We start from the raw sequence: 19,493 nt of genomic DNA, 5'->3' as shown, positions 1-19,493 counted from the left end.
TGAAAAAGTTCAAAACTCCTTATGAGATTTTCAAGAAAGGTCCAAGAAGCCTTCCTGTAGATGACTAACAGTCTAACTATGTGGTAAATTACTACATGGATCAGAAGGGAAGGAGGAAAGGTTTTTTAAGGCTCTGTAATCTTTCTTATGTCATCTCCATCCCACAAAGAGACATAAAGCATATTCTCCACCAATACAAATGGTGTATGGTCATATAATGTTTCTGCCTAGACAAGCCTACTAGAGAAGATGTCCATGGCTATTGATGGAGGTTGGCCAAATTGCATCTTCTGCAGAGAAAGTGACAGAATCCAACACTCTCAGATGGAAATCTGATACCCAGCTTAAACTCTATAGCTGTATTCTGGTCACACTCTATCAGTTAAATGTTTACTAAGAACAGCAAAAGAGTCAAATTCATATTTGCCAGGCATGGCTGACTTTGCAAGCAGGCTTTTCTTTCTAAGGATTACAGTGTTGAGACAGGACCACACCTACCACCATCCTTATTCTTTCTCTAGAAAGTTGAGTTCTGAAAAATCTTGAGGAAGTTATTGGTAAGTGAATTTCCTATGGCAAATCTGATAGACCAGTACTGTCCTAGAGACTTTAGCTTGATCATGCTTGTGTGCACATGTTTGCACGCATGTGCGTGCGCGCACACACGCGCACACACACACACAAGTGAGAAAGATAGAATTTTTAAAAGATAGGAGTTACTTTGTGGAGATATTTTATTTGTTCTTTAATAAATAAAGCTTGCCTGAAGATCAGAGTGGGAGCTAACCACACTAGTAAGTCACAGAGGCCAGGCAGTTGTGGCACACACCTTCAATCCCATCACTTGGGAGACAGAGGCAGATGGATCTCTGTGATTTCAAGGCTACCCTGGGCTACCTGAGAGAGATTGAATCAGTCTAAAAGAGAAACAGAACCAAGCAGTGATGGCTCACACCTTTAATCCCAGCACTGGGGAGGTGGAGACAGGAAGTGTTATGGCTGGGAGGAGAGAGGAATATAAGGTGGGAGGAGATAGGAGCTCGAATTCAGTCTGAGGTTTTGTAGAGACAGCATTCAGTCTGAAGACTTGTAGAGATAGGATACCACATTCAATCTGAGGATTTTCTAGAGGTAAGAATTAGTGGTTAGCTGCTCTGAACTCTGGGCTTTCAGTTCTCATGCCTTAATATCTGGCTCTGGGTTTTTATTATTAAGACCAATTAGAAATCATGCCGAAGTTACTAAGCACATGAAGCTCTGCAAATGTGTTATTTGATTGAAGGCTTGGGTTACTGACTCGTTGAAGCTGCTTCAAGCCTCACAGTGTCCCTTAATTTGGTCCTAGTGGGAGTGGATGTGCAAAGACTAGGGTGCAAGTTATATTCCCTGCCAATACATTTTAAATTAGGGACACCAAATTGCTTCCTCTTTCCTTTTCCACCAAAACCACCACCCACTTCTTCCTAGAAGTATAGCCTTCAAATTCACTTTCCCACACAGGCTGAGGCCTGATCCAGACTCTGAGTCCAGACATCCCCTTCTGCTGGAAGCACAGAGGTCCTTGTGCTCACAGTTAAGCACCAGAGAAACCAGGAATGTTGAATGTTCCTGGTTGTCTCTTTAGGGGTAGTTATATAACCTGTTTTCTGCCCAGAAATTTGAGAGTAGAGGTGATTAATAGCCTAGCTGACCTCTGAGCTTTCAGTAGGGCCAGACTACATCTGGCTCTTCCAGACTTTTACAAACAAGGCCAGAGATGGTTAGTAGCCTAGGTGACCGCTGTGCTATCTGTATGACTGAGACCACGTTAGAGCCTTCTCTAGGACAACAAGTATGCACAAAACACATCTGGCCTTCTTGATTTCTAAAAGAAAAAAAAGGCTTATTTTATTTTTAGGTGTATGTGTTTGGGTTTGTGCAAGTGAGTGTCATTGTCTTTGGAGGCCAGAGGGGTCAGATCCCACAGATCTGTTGACAGTGTGCCTCCCCGCTGTGTGGCTACTAGGAATGAGCTAGGTCCTCTGCAAGGGATCTGTGCATCCTTTACCTCTGGGCCATCTCTTCAGTTCCTCTTTTTGATCATCAATATGGTATTACCTTCATTTTATTTTCTCTCTTTGTTTTGGGGCTTCTGGGGATCAAATACAGGGCCCATCACATATGCTCGATGAGTACTTTGCCAGCAAGCCCAGCCCTAGTGTCCCCTTCCATTGCCTCAGTTGTAATAGTCATAGGGCTTTAATTTCTGATTATCCCTCTGATAAAACATTAATAAACACTCCACTTTGTATAATGCAAAAAAAATATGCCTAAAGTCAACTGTCCAGTGTCAGACTGTGGCATCTTGACCCATCATCAGCTACTGGGTTGTGTTGAACTGGACTTCCATCCTGCTTCATATAGACCAATACTTTGTTGGCTGTGATGGCTGCAGAGACTCCACACCCTCCCTCTTCCCAGCGGGACCCTTGATTCCCTTTCTATCCAGTAAACACACCAGGTTTCACTTCTTTCTCTGTAACTACTATAGGTTAAAGCTGTCTTCATTCACCATAGAAACTACAGTAGAAATAGTTTCTTTTCTGTTTCCATCTTTGCAACACTTCAATGTGTGTGTGTGGGGTGCTGTCTTAGTGCCATAGTATAGAAATTTGGAAAATTCATTTCTAAATATGCAATATTTGGTGTGTGTGTGTGCATGTGTGTAAATCAAAAGACTAGGCATTAATTCTTGACTCTACTAATCTTTCTTATTTTAGCTATGTATGGTGGAGTCAATTAGACATATGAGGAGCGGGTCTATTCTCACTTGGACAATAACCAACAGTGAAGAACATTACCCTGTCTGAATTATAGTTTAATTCGTCAGCGGTGGAAAGAGAAAATCATTTTGTTGCAAGGTACAATAGAAATGGTTTGCAACTTAAATTTTTTCTGTAATAATATTCATGTTTATTAGAGTTATCTTTGTCTCAAACATATTTTAGAATGATTGATGGAGTAAATCACAAAACAAAACAATCCTACACAACCTCAGAATTAAGATTAATAAAAGGGTTATTTATTTAAAAGGAAAAATTTACAGATCACCATCCTAGACAATAGCCTCCTGCAGGAACAGGAAAAGAGCGCCTGATAGTCAGAAGCGGAATCCAAAGTAAGCAAGAGAGAGTGAGGACTGCCACCGCTTATTTTTAAAGCGAAAGACACCACACCCCAGTGGGCTGGTACCTCAAAGGCTATTGGTTGAAGTAGCAGAAGTAGCTCCCGCAGCACCTCCCCCTTTTGTTTAAGTAAGAGAGTTCTAAACCTACTACAAAATTATGTAGAATAAGAATATCCTATTCTAACTATCCTAAGTCTTGTATAATAAATAACTTGGCCAAGTGACGAGAGGAAAGTAGCTACATTTATCTAGTCTTCAACCCCATCGAAGATCTGAGAAGGGAAAAAATGTTACCTTTGTCATTAGGAAGTGCAGTAAAACAACTTTCAAAATACACAACAAATGGAAGAGACAACTGAATACCTGGTCAATCACCCAAAGTCTCGTTTGTAATGTTGAGTCAACCAACTTTGGCTAAGGCCTGATGTAACTGACATGCCATTTTTCAAAGGCAAGAAACCTTTTAGGACTCTCTTACCCTGTCTTGGCAAGACAAGACAATCCTGCTTTTATCCATTTATGGATATTCTGTAATTCTGTCAGTGTTAGAGGTATGGGCCTTTTCTTTGCCCAAAGGCCAGTTTTGCCAGGAAGAAGACACGCCTTTGGCGCTCAATGTTCTCTCGGGAGTAGAGTGGTGATGCCAGGAGCGATTGTGTCTCACTACTATAGAACTATGAGTTAGATTAAAGGCCATTTTTTATAGCTCTTCGAAAGGGTTGAAGATTATACTATCTATACTAAGTATGATCTCTATGCACCTAAATAACCTGATTAGCCTAAATATAAATATAACAAACATATATGATTATTGATTTTTATATATCTAACTTGAAGACTAAGAGAATGAACAACTGTGCAATGAGTGAGGACAATGACCTCCAAATGTAAACAATGTATATCATTACATAAATATCTTAATCAGAGGTAGGAATGTAAATATATGTATATATATCAATACAAATAGAGGTAGAAGCATACTCACATACAATATTCAATATATCAATGTGCAAAAATCAACACCAATACAATTTTCTAAAAACAATGACTCACAAATACCAATATATTATTATCCCATCACCAATCAATCCCCCCTTTTTTATGATAAACACCCCTGAGCTTATAAAATACCTCCCCCATTCCCTCATTCCTATATCAATTATAACCAACCCCTAAATGATGTCCCTAAACCTGAGGGCAAATTCTACTGGGAGAGGGGACGTCATCCTCTAAAATTGCTTCCAGCTATCTTGGGGGCGACGTTTCTCTTAGGGGGTCCTGTGAAAATAATTGATGGTAAAATTCCAATATTAATATTTGGTGTGAGGAAGTTGCAAATAGTCTCTGAGTAGTTTGAGGAGGTCTGGCCAGAGTGTTGTCAAATTTTGTGTATCATTCAGAACTGTCTTGTGTAGCTGGTACCAAAAAAACAGGTCTAAAAGTAGCGCTATCAACATTATGACATCATAGTAACTAGGTGGAGTTGATGTTGCGGGGCCCCATCTTCATCCTAGAAGCTTTAAAGATTACTGCAGGAAAATTTATTGTTTGTTATGGGAAAGTTAAACATTATCTACGAAGACATATACATATATATACATATATATTCAATAAAAGGTATAATAAAGACAAAAACAGATATGAGGAAAGACAAAGAAAGTTTATCAATTATTATTAATATTATTATTCTTATTCTGACCCATATCATGGCTCCTGACATGAGACAGAAACTCTGAGATACCTCTTATCAACAGGCTTGGAATTGGAGAGGGACTGAGCCAGAGTCCAACTTCAAAACCAGTTCTATATATTTACTAATAAAAGCACATTTAAAAATATGTACATAATAATTGTACTTACTGAACTTTTCAGTTTTCTTGCTGATCCATATTGGGTTGTAACTAGTTTCCATCCATCAGTATTCAAATATCCAGGGTCCCTTAAGTTCTTAAAAGGTGAGTGTTTTTCTGTGGAGATAAGAAAAGAACCCTGCCCCCAACCTATATGTTTTTCTTACCTTTGGTGTGATTATTATTCTTGTGAATGAGTTGTTATTTATCTTTCCAAGAGGCTTCTCCTCTTCAAACTGAACCTTTATTAATTTTGATGGTATCCACAATTTTTCCTCTTCTGTGGAGACAAGAGCAAAACTCCTTCCCCAACGCAGCACGTCTCCGGGCTTCCATTGCGAGGTCAGCACATCCTTGAAATAAATTGGTTGATTTAATTCAGCAGACTTTTCCATTATCCAATGTCTTTCTGCAGCCGTTGTTCCTTTTTCATCAGTGTTAAGAAAATTCAAGGTTAATAATGCATTATGCAATCTATTTTGGGGGGCATTTTCTACTCCTTTCTGTTTATTTAACATATCCTTTATAGTTTGATTTGATCTTTCTATGACTGCTTGACCTGTAGGATTGTATGGTATACCTGTAACATGCTTAATATTATAATAAGCAAAAAACTGTTTCATTTTCCTAGAGACATAAGCTGGACCATTATTGGTTTTTATTTATGCAGGTATGCCCATAATGGCCATAACTTCTAATAAATGTGTGATTACTGAGTCAACTTTTTCTGAGCTCAAGGCAGTTGCCCATTGAAAGCCTGAATAAGTGTCAATGGTGTGATGTACATATTTTAATCTTCCAAATTCTGCAAAGTGGAACACATCCTAGCTCCCACAGCAAATGATGGTTTAAGTTCCTAGGAAAATGCTGAAAATCTTGACAGATGAAAAATTAAGATACTGTTGTGGTCCCATCATTAGGTGAACACGGACACAGAATCTGGTGCTTCCTGCTATTCTTTGTGACTTAGAACACTATGTACTAAGAAAATACTATTAAATACCAATACTAATAAAATACTAATAAAAGACTGAACACGACTCATCCTGATAGACAATACTCAGAGACAAAAAAAGGCTGAGGAAGACAGATAACTGATACTAAATATTTTCTCTATAGATTCCTTTTTGGAAAAGGAGTAGAGCTGCCTAAGTAGATGGGTAACCTGTGTATGGCACAAATGCCATGGATGCTAGGTTTCCACTTATGGGTCAGCCAATCAGGTTTTAGTCACTTAAATACAACACCTCAGATAATTAGATGAAGAAAAGACTGGTAGGCTCATAGTTCCAGAGCTTGAAGTTCATGACCACATAGTGTGTTGTTCTGGATCCACGACATTATCAGATACCAGGACAGGAGTGTATGGTGGAGACCTGCTCATCTGATGATGACCAGGAAGCAAAAAAGAAAAGGAAGAATGGGATGGGCTCCCAATAATCCTGTCAAGAACATGTTCCCAGTGACCAGGCTTCCTCTAATTAGGTCCTTCCTCTTCCCACCAACAAAACCCACCACAGGCAGAGACAAAGCTTTTAACACAAAAAAATCATGGTGGACATTTAGATCCCTTAAACAGTACCAGGCGTTTGGTAATGAAGGTGTATTCAGATTTTTTTTGTCATTGTAGGGGTATGTGTAAGACACAAACATATGAGAGAACATAGTTAAGGGAGACTGGAAAACGGAAAGGTGCACTGCACTTAACCTAATCATTGGAAATACTCTTTCACCATGAAGAGCTGAGGGGACAGGGAATATGTAGTTCCTGATACCATGAATTTTTGGTGGGAATAAATATCTTTCTAAAAGTAGATAAATAAGTAATTGCAAAGACAAGCCTCTGAAGCTGTTGAAAATGACATAAAGTTTTTTTTATAAAATGCAAATAATAACTGTAAAATAAGGAGTTATTTAGAACTCACAAAGGAATGTAAGTGAAACCCTGCCGAAGCTTTACACTGATTAGCTGCAGACATCAGTCATTAAAGGGGAGGCAAAGGAATAAAGTCCTTGAAGCCTTTTTATATTTCAGGAAAGTGCACAAGATTCATAATTAACTCTGTTGGAAAGGTATCTATTTATTTGTAATTATATTCATCCCCATTACAAACACTGAAAGCTGAGTATGTGCCAGAAATGATGTCAAAAACAACAGGTATAGAAATCGGACTCAGTCTTCAAATTTCTGCAATGTGTGGTTCAGGATGAGAGGTAGGATTTCACGTAACTAGGGACTCCAAGATGGTGAGAGAAAAGCTAGAGCAAGACGCAGTATTATCGTAACACAACCAGAGGCAGAAAGTACAAAAGAAAGGAATATTACATTCTCTGTCTCTGTCGGCCTGTCTTGTGTGTGGAATATGTGTGTCTCTCTGTCTGTATATATGTAAGAAGCTCTAAGAATTGAATGCTTTACAAATTTGTTTAAGCAAAGTAGTGCCACACTGACGTCTCTCAGGATTATGATAAATGTACTGACGTACTGATTCCTGGGTCAAATAACCGTTCATTCCCAGAATCTTCCTTTCCTTTTTAGAGTGCATGTATCAAGATACCGAATGAAGCTATTCTCAGTTGAGGCAACTCTGCACAGTCTATAAGCACTGTTGATGGCAGAGAGCATTGTGAAGTGTAAAAGCTGAAGATTTAAGTTTGGGGGCTGATAGATCCCTTTCTGATTTTTACAAGTGAAATTTCATCCAAGGTATATTCCTAACTGCACACACACACACATTTGAATTATATTTAGTGCATGTATAATACAGCAAAAATGAAATTAGAATTCACACAAGGAATAGATAAAACGATATGTATTTTGTATTGAAATCTGTTTCTACTCATGCTCTTCTTCTTGCAGGAGGACTGGAGCTTGTTTTGGAGAATTATGAAGCAATGGCTGCTGTCTGATGCTGCTGCACTATATGAGAAGTGGAGGATTTAGAATCTGTGAATCCTAGAATCAATTCAGTCAGGGCCCCCAACTCCTCAGAGACTCAAACACAGCACTGAACCTAGAAAAGCCTTTGTTTTCTTGTTTGAAAAATAGGAAGTTGCACAGTTTTCTTCACGAATGTGTTTCGAGGATCACACAATGCATATAAGCAACTTAATCCATGAGATCATGAGGAAGAGCCACCAAGATTCAGAAGTGATATCATTCAACTGCGGGAGGGGAAACATTTTTATGAGTTTATAAGGACAGGAGAATTGGCATGTTTTTCCATTTTGCAGCACATCAGCACTAGGCTGCACATACCGCAATGCCCTCTAACAGGACCACGTAATGACTGGCTTTGGGTTCAGAACTCAGGAAGTATTTTCTCCTTATTCAGTGAGATGAGGATTAAAAAGCAGATTTCATCAGATCATTCCTGGGTGAATTAAATGATATGATGAACATTAATGACAAGCTAAATCCTGACACATATGTGCTCATCACATGGGAAATATTGCGAATGTTTTGATTCTTATAAAGAAATCTTTTACTTGTTTTTATTTAAAAACATTTTTTTTCATTTATTTTACATACCAACTAGTTTCCATTCCCCCCTCTCCTCTTGTTCCCTTCCCTTTTCCATCTACCCCTCTCCCTGCCCACTCCTCCTTCATGTTCATTCAGAAAGGGACAGGCCTCCTATGGGCATGCACGAAGCATGATTGACTAGTGAGATTATCTTTTGATAGATAGTCAGAGAAACAACAAAGTAGTTACTGGAAAGTCATTCTTAGTTGTTCTTTATAGTGGAGATGTATAGAAGGGATTTAGTCAAAAGAGGAAAAAGTCTAGGGTCTTGACACAAGACACAGCACAGCATAAAAACAAGTTGCGAATAATTTGCGCTTCGTACCAAGCTGTCAAATTATTGGAGATTTTTCCAAAACAGCATCAGACCTGATTTCTCAGACCCTCCTCTTTAAGAGAAGGCATAGCTAATTGGGAGAAAAAGCATCCTCAGACCTGGAGTTCTGAATATATCAAAGCCTGCTTTCTGTCCTTGCTCTCCATCATCACCTAGCCAACATAATATCTGCACCATCAATTAGGGTCCTTACACTTGCTTCTTAATCATTATTTTCCTATTTATTCTGTAGTGGGGAGCTGCCTTTAAAATTTCCTGCTTCATTATTCTGATGTCCTTCTTTTCTACTGATAAAATAACCATGTGATACAGTTCAATTTGTTCAGAGCTTCAAACACTGTGACATTGTTTTTAATCCTAGAAGGAAGATGAGAATAAGAGAAAATGTGCACATGGGTTTAAGGCTGTACATGATGGCTTGTTTATGCTCGAGTTTTGCAGTTTTGAATTTTAATTTTCTGCTTATCTCCACAGAGAAATTACTAGCATTTTGCTAGGGAAAGAAATTAGGGATGACTTTTTGTCGAGAAATACCAAGAACTGTGTAAACACCAATTTAATTAGCATTTACCAAGACAACCCAAAGCAGAAATGATCTGCCTGACATCTGGTTGATCATCTTTTTGGCAGGGTACTTCTCAGGCAGGCAGCTTGGGGATGACTTCGGAGTTTAAATAAAGCAAGGCTCCAGCCCCACTCAGAACCCATCGAACTTCAATCTATGAAGAGGGATCTGAGACTTTAATATTTAGCAAAAGCTATCTTCCCACTTGACTTTAACACTTGTCAGAGTTGAAAATGTGGTGATCCCCAAAGTGAATGAGAGGGGTCCATGTCAGGCCCCCAGGGCTACATGCTATAAGGTTTTAAGAAAACACAAACACAGCACAAACAAAGCTCAAGACAGCTCATCAAATCAAAATATAAATGAAATAAGATAATTTGACGTTTTGGTTAAAACTGTACCCTCCTCCCCCTCAAAAAGACTACATGTTGTTTATCAGAGAAAACTGTATGAACACATACACCCAGAGTAAGACATGGATCCTTTAAAACTCCCTGATTCTCAGTGTTCCACGAGCTGATCACACTCTCACAAGCACAGTGCGTCTCCAGTGGTCTCTTGCTCCTTGGTTTTCTCCTCAGTTCAGCAGGCTGGTGCTATACCCTCCAGTCATACCTCAACTCCAGGAAAACAACTGTCTCGTTATTTCCCAGGGGACCATAGGGGATTTTCTTCAGGGCAACACATTCCACACACCTATACCCCTACTCTCTAATGTGTTTGAATTCCAAAGGGACCTCCCAAATATGTGTGTGCTATCTCTGGCTGTAACAGGCTAGTGTCTAAAGTCCCCACCCACAGAGAACTGCCCGCGTAATGTAGAAGAAATTCCAAAGGGTTCCTGTCCTATTTCTGAAATCTCAACCCTCACTCCTTCCTCCAGAGCAACCACCCTGGCTCCCACCAGACTCTTAAATACAGCAGGCTCCTCAACAAGGCAGCTCTTCTATTTAGAAAATGGCACTGCAAATTAAGAGAGAGGGAGAGGAAAGGACGTCAGTAAGAAAGGACTGAGTCATTTCGTTGACCCCCGAGTGTTCCACCCACTGTAAACTCCTTGGATTAGCCTTACTTGAACACTCCTCTGTGCCCAGGAGCCAGGGACGCTTAGTTATGTGAGTCACATTGTGCCGCTTTTCTTCTCAGGACTCTCTAATGGTGTGCTGCTGCTTACTTTTTTTCCCCCCATCTTGGCACAAGCTAGAGTCACCTAGAAGGAGGGAGCCTCATTTGGGGGTTTGTGTTCAACAAGCTGGCCTGTTGGCAGGTTTGTGGGGAAATATTCTTGAGCAATGGCTGTTGTGAGAAGGCACAGCCCACTGTACATGGTGCCACCCCTAGGCAGATGGCCCTGGATTGTAGAAGACAAACTGAACAAGGCATGGAGCAAAAGCCAGTAGCAGCTTTCCTCTTAGTTTCTGCCTCTGCAGTGACCTGAGTTCCTGCCCCGACTTCTTCAGTGATAGGCTGTGATCAGGAGGAATAAGCCAAATAAAAATGCCCTCCACTATTTTCCTTTTACAGCAATAGAAATCGTGCTATGACAAATAGTCTCCTGACACGCGCAGAGGAGAGCTCATCCTCCATAAGACCCCTAAGACTTTGTGAGGTCTCCCATTTCTCTAGTCTTTTCATCCCAGTCTCCTGCCATTCACAGACTCCAACAGAGTTGACTCCTTTCCTGTCCCTGAGACACACCCCAAGGCTGAGCACCCCAAGGGCTTCGTGACTGTCGTCTGACAGTCGGATGCTCATCTCTTAGAATGCTGATGGTCCTCTCCCCTTCTTCTTAGATAGATAAACTGACCCTCTGTATATTTCAATTTTTAAATTTTCATTTAGAGTTGCAAAAGTTTCAATAAGTATGCCCCAAAGCTCCATGTTCCTAACAAGTTGAGAGTCTTTCTTTAAGATATGACAGAGCCTCACTTCTACTAGCCTTCTCCACCCTGCCCTCCTTTAGTGCATTGTGGCTTTTGCTCGTGCATCATATTGTGCTTTATAGTTTAGCAGAACTCTTCTCTAACAAGAACCACATTTCAATCCAAAGAGAGGCTTTATTTCGCACATGACTTATTTCCAGTGTTTCAATTGGGAATTATTAAATCTAAACTGATGTTAAGTTTTAGGCCAGATGTTGGAACAACACTGAAATAACACTTGTAGGCAGAGATACTGCTTTAGAACACGGGGAACAGTTGTTCTGCTTGAATATCTCCGTATTAGCAGATAAGGCACAGCTCACCAGGGACTCATTTTCCGCACAAAAAATTTTCTCCAGCACCCAAAGTAATCCAGGGCTATCATCTCTGCTCAAAATATGTTTGTTGAATTAATATACAAAATTGAACCTTCCATGACTCTCAATACAACATCAAACCTGAGAGTCAGTCTTGACATCTGTCTTTCTTTAGTTACACCAAATCAAAGAAATCCGTGAAAATTCTGTTGCATTTGTACTGATGGAATTTGTCTAGTTCTGGGGCTCTTCCTCTAGGTTTTGAACATTGCCCTCCTCATATTATTATAACTGTCACCCACCTGGTCTCCCTACAGAAATTCGGTTTGATTCTAATTCATTCTTTTGTTCTGGAGCAAAAATGCAGGCTATTTTTAGGGCATTTCTGGATATGTTGTAAAGAGAAACTTGTTAAAGACTTCCTGTTGTGTTCTGGATAAAATCTAAAATTATTAAAGAGGATGACATGCATTGACTGGCTGGGCCATGGTTCATTTTTAATGTTAAAGTTTGTCCTCCAGGCAAACTGACTAGACTCTTCATTAGGAACACAAGGGAGAGGGGGATTCCTGTTGTGAGAAGAAACGCCTTGATCCCTCTTTCCCATCCATGTCCCTCCTCCCTTTTCAAGACTGGACCATATGTTTTGTTGAAATATTCTCCGCAAACATATTTATCGGTTTTCTTTTTCAGAAGTGAAAGCAGTGTCTAAGTAGTTCACTACAGTCTCACTAGTCCCAAATGCAAACCCTGGTATACAGTAGGGATCGAACAACTGTTTATTGTATTAAACCTAGCTTGAATTTAACAAACAGGGCACATAGTACAATATAGACTGTGCTGTGTGACTTAACTCTGAACATTTGTTGTGTAGAATAAATACTATATGTCACAACTATTTGGTTTTTATTTTTATGGAAACATATTTTCCTAGGACACAATACTTTGCATGGCAGGGAAATACTTAGAAAATGTAAAATGCATACCACATATACTACCCCAGCAGTGTTTTCAAATGTCACCTTGTTCACTTTTGGAAAAAAGCCAAGATGGTGGCTGATGAGAGTTTAGACAAGGAAAAAAAATTAAGATCAAAGACGAAAAAGTTAAGATTCTATTCTATTTATGTCAATATAGACAACTCCTGACTAGCTTGTAGAAATTAAGAAATAATCATCAGTTTTACCAAACTTCCTCTTTTGTTTCTTTTAGTTGTTCTTGAGAGACATATATTGATAGTAAAAATAGAAATATGATAATTAGCAGGCAAGGCACACACATATGTACTAATACTAACAATTCTGCAATCGAATGATGGGATGTGGCAGCAATAAGAACCTGGGCTAAGCATTTAGACAAATTTGTTTGCAGGTTGCTTGGTGTATAAACCTGGCTAAATGTATAAATTTGGCTAAATCACAGTCTCTGATGTCTTCATTTATTTACTTGTAGCTCAATAATATTTATGCCTAAGTTTTTAGAATGGCTTGGATTAAGTGAGTTGAATTCTGCATGTAGTACTTGGCATACAGAAAACACAGAATTGTAACCATAGTGTCTGACATTGTTATTATCATAACCATTAAATGTATTTCAATAATTTTTGATGTAATTGTATTGCTGTTGAGGAATAAGGTGATCCTAAGTTCCAAGACATCCGTTGAACTATCTAGTCATTCATTATTGACCTTTACTTGCTTCACTACAAAATTGTAAAATGTTTAAGAAATTTAAGAAGGTAATTATGAATAAATGGCTTCCAAAATTTCAAACCAGAAGAATGTCTGGTAAGAAAATAACATAGATTATGCACTTTGGCAAAGATTATAACAAAAGAACACTATTTCAATACTGGGAACTTAAAGCTGTGAGGTTTGATGTTTCCACGCAATCCATACCACCCAGAAATTAGTCATTAGGTGATCCAATAGAAATTTTATGAGCTCTATACTATAAAATAAATGCTTAGAATTACAATACAAAATATGTATTACACATAACAATGATAGACTATTACAGGAAAAAGAAACACCAAAAGTTTTCACATAAAGTATATGACTTGGGTTCAGGGGTAAAAAACACTGGCCGTCCAAGTGCGAGGAACTGATGTTGAGTTCTCAGGACCCGTATAAGCAGGGTGCAAGAATACCCATCTGTAGTCTCAGTACTACTGTGGAGATCTAGGTTATGAAGACACAACAATCTTCAGAATCTTCAAGGTCAGTTAGCTGCAACTTCAGATATCCTTCCTCAAACAAGGTGGAAGATGACAAATACCCAAGGGTGTCCTTCAACCTCTACAAGTACATTATGGTGCGTACACTTAGACTCACACACATGAATGCAAACAAATTATACACACATACATATATACACACATGTGCATATATACACAAGTACAAATAATGCATATATCCAAACATATTTAATAATCGCATACATTAAGTATGTACCATACTGTTTCCTGTAAAAAGTCATACCTCAACAGCACTGCATAAAAAGAATTCTTTTTTTTTTTTGGTTTCTACATTTTATTATTTCAAATCATGTGAACAATTCCATAAAACATGTGAAAAAAGCAAGGAAGTGTTCAACGCTGAAGGACCCGGGCCTGGGGTGAGGGCATGAGGGGCCTGGCCCCTCAGCAGGCAGCGGCGGTTCCTAGATTAGCGCTAAGGAGCTACATTTAGGTTAATGGAGCCTGGGCCAGGGCTTCAGGGCAGGGCCCTCAGGGACATTGGCAGTTGTCTGGAACAGCCCTTGGAATCCAATTCCGTGGAGGGCAGGGCAGGGGGCCGCCCGAAGAGGGATGGGTGTAAACACACAGACACACTCAAGGCTCGGAATCACTGGAAAGGGGACTAGGGAGGAGGGGTGCTGGTCAGGACCTGACAGTTTTAAATAGGTTTCTATAAAAAGTCTTCTAGGTTTGCAGTTTTCCTTTTTTTTCCTTTCCTTTTCTTCTTCCTTCCTTCCTTCCTTCCTTCCTTCCTTCCTTCCTTCCTTCCTTCCTTTCTTTCTTTCTTTCTTTCTTTCTTTTTTTTTAAAGCTACGAGAATGAGCAGGTGGATTGTGTCTCCAGGAATGGTGGTCTCTCTTGCTTCTTGTGCTTTTTCCTTTGGGGCCTCCGAGCGGCAAAGGGTAGGGTAGGCAGGAGGCTCCTTGTAAACATTTGGACTTGGGTCAGGGCTGGTGTTGGACAAAGCCAGGGGTCTAGGCTGGAGAAGTGGGCACCCCTCCAGACACAGGCCTCGGGAAATTCTGCATGCGCTCCCCTCACCCCAGAACAAGACAATGGTCGGAAAACCACAACAGATGCTCAAGAAGGGTGTACCATGGCTACTCCCGGCCCCTCAGACAAGGGTGGGCTTCAAACAGGGAGGCCTGTGGCAACCCCTCCCCCAAGTCTAGAGCCAAGGGAGGGGACAGGGGAGCTGAGAACAGAGAGAAAAGATGGGAGAAGCAGCTGGGGATGGGGTGGGGGAACAGGCAGGGAGCATGGTCTTCTTGCCCCCATCTTCCTCAGGAGTAGTAGGGAGCAGAGTCGGCGGTGGCCCATCCTGCCAGGCCTGCTGCCCCTCAGAAGAGGCCACAGTCCTTCAGGTTATTCTTAATGATGACGTCAGTGACGGCATCAAACACAAACTGCACGTTCTTGGTGTCGGTGGCGCACGTGAATTGTGTGTATATCTCCTTGGTGTCTTTGCGCTTATTCAGGTCCTCGAACTTGCTCTGGATGTAGCTGGCGGCCTCATCATACTTGTTGGCCCCTGTGTACTCGGGGAAACAGATGGTCAGAGGGCTCTGTGTGATCTTCTCTTCAAACAGGTCCTTCTTATTGAGGAAGAGGATGATGGAGGTGTCTGTGAACCACTTGTTGCACATGCTGTCAAACAGCTTCATGCTCTCATGCATGCGATTCATCTCCTCATCCTCAGCCAGCACCAAGTCATAGGCGCTCAAGGCGACACAGAAGATGATGGCCGTGACACCCTCAAAGCAGTGGATCCACTTATTCCGCTCAGATCGCTGGCCACCCACATCGAACATCTTGAAGTGTAAGTCCTTGAAGGTGAAGTGTGTTTCCACAATGCCCGTGGTTTTCACACGGGTCCGCAGTACATCCTGCTGCGTAGGGATGTAGTCACTCTGCAATGCGCTCCAGGTCACTCAGGTAATAAGCGGCTGAATCATTGAGCTGGTATTCCCGTGAGCGACCAATGCAGGCTTGCACACCATGGTCAGCCCAGAGCCTCTGGATGACACCGGACAGATCTTCAGGAAGCATACCTTGCTCCTCAGCAGCACAGGACAGTGCAAACAGCTGCCTGGCATCATCCTCACGCTGGGGGTCGGCAAAGTCAATCTGCAGGTTGCCCATGGCCTTGACAATGGCCATGATAGACTGGATGGTGTTGCTGTAGACAACCGCACGATACTGCCGACATTCTTCCTCTGAATAGCCATCTTCATGGATGATCTTCATCTGCTTGACGATGGTGCTCTTCCCTGATTCCCCAGCACCTAACAGAAGCAACTTCACCTCCCGCGCTGCCTTCTCGCCGTCCTCCCGCAGGTTCTTGTCGATCATCTTAGAGCGCTAGGCAGCCCATCCTGCCGTCCGCCGGCCTGGCCTGGCCCCCACACGGCCCACCGCCCGGCTCGGCCCCGCCCGACCCACTCCACTCCCTCCGACGGCCCTCTGCGGGAAGCTCTCAGGTCCGCATTGATAAAAAGAATTCTTACCGGATTGAAAGAATTACTTTTGATTTTCTGAAGTTCAGCAAAAGATCAAGGGAGCTGACATCCCAAAGGCTTTCTCTAAGCTCCAAGTAATGAATCATTTAGAAGGAACATCTGTTGCATCTAGAAGTGAACTATTGGGAGCTGAAAACATTCTTTGGAAAACAGAAAATCTGAACCCGTGTCACAGACAGACCCACAAATAGTTTCCAAGCTTAAAGTAAAAAGCAGGATAAGTATCAGCTCTCATGACTACCCACACCCACCATGGTTCACGTACTGTACCAACCACATTGTTTTTGCTCAATAATGAAATCTGATCTCTGAAACTCTCTTCTCTTCAGAGAATCAATCAGAATGGAATTTTGAATACAAAATTTGATTACAAGGCACTCCAACTCTGTTCTCCAACTCAGTGTATGCGCACATTTCTTTTTCTGAACTTTAGTTACACTGCAAATCAGAAGTGCCTCCCCTCATCTGAGATCAACTCTTGGGGGCCATAACCTTGTGACGAAAAGGTAGTAAACTTGTAATCAGGTTTAATGTGAATCCCGTGTCTGCTGCAGACAAGCATTGGGATTTCAGATAATTCAGATGGCTAATTTCTATTTGGCAACATTGACTTGTCCCATCCATCACTTGGGGATCGTTGTGTTTCCCTTGAACAGCTGTTGTGCTGAATAAATGGGCATTGGATGTTCTCATTATAGACAAATCCAAGTGCCCTCCCTGCTATCTTTACAAAATCCTACACCAACTCTAATGGAACCCTTTGACAATCCTGGAGGAGAGGACACAAGCGGGGAGCAGCAACAGTGGGAGGCATTTCTGCAGTGGTCCTTTGATCTGCTAGGTGGGTAGTGCCAACTCAGTGGATCTATTATACCTGGTGATCGCCTTAGAACAATAACATTCTCTTAGCATTTTATTTAGCATTCAATTGTCTGTCACAACAGTATTTAACAGTACTATGACAGGTATCTATTGACTGATTCCTTGCATGTGTGTGTGTGTGTGTGTATGTATGTATGTATATTTACACACATATACATGTGGGTACATGTAGAGCTAAAGGTTGATGTCAAACACTTTTCTTAATTGTTCTACACATTAATTTTTGAAATAGAGTCTCTCAGTGAACCTGGAACTCACTGCTTTAGCAAGGATTTGGTTGAAAGCGAGTCCCAGGGAGTCACCTTTCTTCACCTCCCCAGTCCTGGGGTTATGGGTGTGTACAACTGTGCCTGGCTTTTGAGAGACTTCTGAGAATCTCAACTCAGGCCCTCATACTTGCACAGTAAACGCTATACTGAATGAACAATCTCTATTGCCTCTGTGGGCACTTTGCATATTTTACTGAGTTGCAATAGTAGAATTGGCACTCTTTTTAGGTTAATTAAAATATTTTATTAATTTTTGAGTTTCATACAATGTATTTTTATCACCTTCACCCACAACTCCTCCCAGTTCAACCCAATCTCGCTAACTTTCCAATTTTGTTCTCTTAATTTTTTAAAATAATAGCACATCAATTCCAATTTATGCTGTTCATATACTCCTGGGTATGAGACCATCCATGGGAATGGAATTTACCTATCATGAGTCACACCTGCTAGAGGCCATGTCAGAGGAACAGCAGATGGCAATTAACTTCAGGACACCCACCAGCAGGCAAGGCACTGATGGGTGAATCTCAGATAGGCAAGGCCCCGAGAACCTTGGCCTCCCAGAATGTCTCTTGCTACTGCTGTGTTATTTTATGTTTGCCACTGCCATTTTCTCTTGTATCTGGCATTGTATGAATAGATGTGGGGAGATCTCCACTGTCTCTAATGTGGTGCAATTATCTCAAGGAAATATCTTATTCTAGTGGGCATTTTTACCTGTGGATTATTATAAAGATGATTTTCCCCTAAGCTGTATTGTTTAACTGAAGTAATGATTTTATACAATAGGGCTAGTTTAAATAGAATTTAAATTTTTTATTGATTTTATTGAGCTGTATATTTTTCTCTGCTCCCCACTTCCTCTTCTATGGACCCCATGCTCCCAATTTACTCTGGAGATCTTGTCTTTTTCTACTTCCCATGTAGATCAAATCCATGTATGTCGCTCTTAAGGTCCTCATTGTTGTCTGGGTTCTTTAAGATTGTGAATTGCAGACTGGCCTTTCTTTGCTTTATGTCTAAAAGACACTTATGAGTGAGTACATATGGTATTTGTTTTTCTGGGTCTGAATAACCTCACTCAATATGATGTTTGCTAGACCCACCAATTTGCCCGCCAACTTCAGGATGTCATTATTTTTTTTCTGCTGTGTAGTTCTTCATTGTGTAAATGTACCACATTTTCCTTATCCATTATTTGGTTGAGGGGCATTTAGGTGGTTTCCAAGTTCTGGCTATGAGAAACAGTGCTGCTAAGAACATAGTTGAACATATACCCTTGTGGTATTGATTGAGCATCAATCAATTGGTATACACCAAAAAGTGGTATTTCTGGATTCTGAGGAAGGTTGTTTCCTAATTTTCTGAGAAATCACCATACTGATTTCCAAAGTGGCTGTACCAGTTTGTACTCCTATCAGGAATGAAGGAGTGTTCTCTTTACCCCAAATCCTCTCCAGTGTAAGTTTTCATCAGTTTTTTTTTTTGAATTTAGCCATTCTGTCAGGTTTAAGATGGAATCTCAGAGTTGTTTTGATTTGCATTTCTCTGATGGCTAAGGATGTTGAGTATTTCCTTAAGTGTCTTTCAGTCATTTTAGATTCTTTTGTTGAGAGTTCTCTGTTTAGGTCTGTACCCCATTTTTTTTTTACTGGATTATTTGTTCTTCTGATGATCATTTCTCATGTTCTTTGTATATTTTGGAGATCAGACCTCTGTTTGATGTGGGATTGGTGAAGATTTTTTTTTCTATTCTGTAGGCTTCTGTTTTGTCTTGTTTATTGCATCCTTTGCTTTACAGAAGCTTCTCAGTTTCAGGAGGTCCCATTTATTAGTTGTTTCTCTCAGTGTCTGTGCTACTGGGATTATAATTAGGAAGTCATCTCCTGTGCCAATGC

General features: G+C 40.7%; 1 pseudogene; it reads right to left on the bottom strand.

Moving 5' to 3' along the window:
* Positions 1-14,695: 14,695 nt before the first annotated feature.
* Positions 14,696-16,287, bottom strand: LOC125415165 (guanine nucleotide-binding protein G(i) subunit alpha-2 pseudogene; annotated as a pseudogene).
* Positions 16,288-19,493: the final 3,206 nt, after the last annotated feature.

The sequence above is a fragment of the Myodes glareolus genome, chromosome 19 (genome assembly GCF_982192425.1).
Source record: "Myodes glareolus chromosome 19, mMyoGla1.1, whole genome shotgun sequence".
NCBI classification, from domain to species: domain Eukaryota; kingdom Metazoa; phylum Chordata; class Mammalia; order Rodentia; family Cricetidae; genus Myodes; species Myodes glareolus.
Note: the sequence above shows the minus strand (reverse complement) of the source record. Positions and strands in the feature narration are given on the sequence as shown.